Source organism: Sorghum bicolor, chromosome 9 (genome assembly GCF_000003195.3).
Source record: "Sorghum bicolor cultivar BTx623 chromosome 9, Sorghum_bicolor_NCBIv3, whole genome shotgun sequence".
Taxonomy (NCBI): domain Eukaryota; kingdom Viridiplantae; phylum Streptophyta; class Magnoliopsida; order Poales; family Poaceae; genus Sorghum; species Sorghum bicolor.
This window is the reverse complement of record NC_012878.2, coordinates 31255217-31258446: the sequence shown is the minus strand read 5'-3', so window position 1 is coordinate 31258446 and position 3230 is coordinate 31255217. Positions and strand designations below refer to the sequence as shown.

At 42.8% G+C, this 3230-nt stretch overlaps 1 pseudogene; it reads right to left on the bottom strand.

Annotated features, from left to right (window-relative positions):
* On the bottom strand, positions 889-2784 carry LOC8066760 (annotated as a pseudogene).

The window sequence follows — 3230 nt, the reverse complement described above, 5'->3', positions numbered from 1 at the left end:
GTGATCTACCGGATTGGCCATATATCTCTTTGGCCATTTACTCTTTACCCATTCACAAAACCCATCTTGATTTGCCCAATGAGCACTGTACCAAAAATAACAACCTCTTAGTGGACTCCTGATTTCACTGTTAGTATCCAAAATGATAGGATTGTGGTCAGACCCCAATCTGGAAGCTGTCAGTACAGAAGCTAGGTTAAACTCATCTTCCCAAGAATTCGAGACCAGAACTCTATCCAGAACACAAAGAATCGGAGGTGTCTGTTTATTTGACCAAGTAAATCTGCTCTCTATTCTGTAAAGCTCTCTTAAAGCAGAATTACTGATCATTTCATTGAAGGCCTCCATAAGACCCACATTGGCATTACCTGAAGATTTCTCTTCTACTCTCCTGATCAGGTTAAAATCTCCCCCTAGGCAAACAGGGAAGTCTGATTCTAAAATCTTTTGCTGAATTTCCTCCAAAAAATCTCTTTTCCTCTCATCATGAGCTGGACCATATATATTAAAGAGCATCCATTCAAAACCCCATCTAACAATGTCAATTTCATACTCTGAAAAAAGTTACCCTGATCTTCTTCTGAGACCAGCACCACATTTTTGTCAACCCCCATAAGCATACCGCCAGAGTGACCCAAACAAGGGACCCAACCCCATTGCATATCCCGCCTCCCAGCAAATCTATCTAACTCTCTTTGTCGAAAAGTGGATTTTATAGTTTCCTGAAGACAGATACAGTCAAAATCATGTAGAGAGACTAACTCTAACAACTGTTTTCACCTTGCTGCATATCCCAAACCTCTAACATTCCAAAATAGAATCTTCATCTATAATTGGGATGGATAAGTTATCAGTCAGGCCCCTTCTGCTATCTGTCTGACTAACTCTCTATAAGTCAGTAACCTCTATAATACTCGTGCCAACATTCTCAAAACTCAAAGATTGTTGCTGCACAGTGTCAGAACTCAAAAGAATCTTGTTTTTGGCCTTAATCAAGGCTTTCACAGCATCTTCTTGAGCTTGGATAAGAGAAATATTAGCAACTCTCCTCTTTACATCATCACCCAAATTTATACCACAAATCTTAGATATTACCTCAACCTGGTTAGAAGTGGAACTGTTGAGATTAGTGCAGGATGGATTACCTTTAGAAGCCAAAGCATTTTTCATGTTCATTGCTTTTGCCATCATTGAGATCCCATCCTCTTTTAGCCTTGAGCTGTGCCTTGTTGTGGTAATTGATACATTAGAAGCCAAGGAGGCAACTACCTCTTCTTCCATGATACAACATGCAGATCTCTCTATCTCTACGGCATTTTCCTCCATAGCAGTCTGACTAGGAGCAGCTTCTTGTTGTATAGCAATTTCATGTGCAGGATCAGAAATTTTTCCTGAGCTTTCTGACAACTCAGAGAGTTTAACTGCTTCAGTAGTACTAATTCCATCAACCTCCATAAAACCCCAATCAGCCAAAGAGTCTGTTTGATTGATCTGTATTGAAACATTTGTCCCCAGAAAGGAGCTGTTTTGCACTTTCTCAGCTAATTCATTGATTTCCTGCAGTACATCCACTATAGCAGTGTTTTCACCATATGAGTTACAATTCTCCATCAACTGGGATTTGCCCTTTGATTCTCCCATCAACATACCCTCTCCTGAATTGCCATTTGGTCCTAGATATGATTCTTTATCCACCTCTAAATTGCTTGTTTGCCTACCCTGATAGTTATACTGTCCAGAGACATGACCAGACCCTTTTGGAGGGGATTTACCAGTATGAAGCCACCCATGACTGTCCTGTGACTCTGGGTCTTCTTCATCTGTCACTTCACCATCCTCATTGCCAAAGTCATCATTTTCCGGTTTGGAAGGAGGGTGTTGTGGTAGTTTGTCAGAGTAGAACCATGAAATTCTTTTGCCTTTCTTATTGATAAAAACTTCAGAGGCCCCACAAATCTTGTATGGGTCCTTACAGGAGACTTTGATCCAGACAGCTTTCCACTACAGGGAAGGCAGATGAACTTCTTCTGGGTCTCCTACCAGCTTGGCCAGCTCTAGTACCACAAACTCAGTTCTAGCAATTTTGGGAATTCCCACAGCTCTAACCCAGACTGTCTGCAAGATATGGAAAGTATCAGGATCTCGGTCAGTTTCCTCTATTACTGCCACCACATCAGATGTAATAAATTTGATCTTGTTCATCTTTGCTAGCAAACTCATGATAACCTTGGAAGGAATATTAACAATGAATTCACTCCTAGAAATGCACTTCACATCCCAATTCCATTCTGAATCCACCAAGTATTGAAGCTCAGTTTTGATTCTGAATTTTGTGCCTCTCCCCTCCAGCACTGAAACAATAGCTCTAATTGTTTCATCAGGTATCTCTTTTTCTTCCTTCTTAATCTCAGGAAAATTCAGTGCATAGAAAAGCTGCCCCGGCATACCCATGGCACAGAGAATAAGCCCCTTGTTTGCACGCATACTAGGACAATTTGTAGATTTATGTCCTGATTCTCTACAACTATAACAGAATGGAGGTTTTTTGCATACCGAGATTTGATGACCAACATCATTGCAATTGAAGCATCTAATAGAGGAACCAGCAGCCTGACCTGACTCTCTAGCTTGTTGGCTCTGCGGTTGGTAGCACCCTTTCTTCCGTTCTTCCAGCTTGTGGCGAAGATCTTCCTCTGTCATACGTCGGACATCTCTAACTTCTTGGCGATCACTTTCTCTCTTCCTGTTCTGATTTGCCTCTTGATCCCATCCGCGGCTTGACATCTTCGACTGATCCTGGTAATACTGATTTCCATGACCTTGAAAGCTCTCACGACCTTGGCCTGGATACCCACTTCTCCCATCTCTATTCTCCTCAAACCCTTCCCGGCCCTGCCGGTCCTAGTCGAGAAAGGCATCTCTCATCAAGCGACCTTCTCGGAACCTCTCCCCATCTCTAACATCTCTAAGGTCTCTCCCTTGATACCCTTTCCTCTCCATCTTGTTTCTTGCAACTTCGATGAAGGATCTTCCGTCCAGAGTCCGAGGATGAACTCGACGGATATGTTTAGCCTGTGCTCCAAATCTATTGATCTCTTGCGCAGTAGATGGGTATCGCTCCGCCGTCGGGTCCCAAACCCTAGCAGTAGGGATCCAGAACCATCGCGAGGTGGGTGGGGAACGAAAGGTTGGGCACGGGGATTTCTGGCTGGGAGGATAAAAAGAACAAG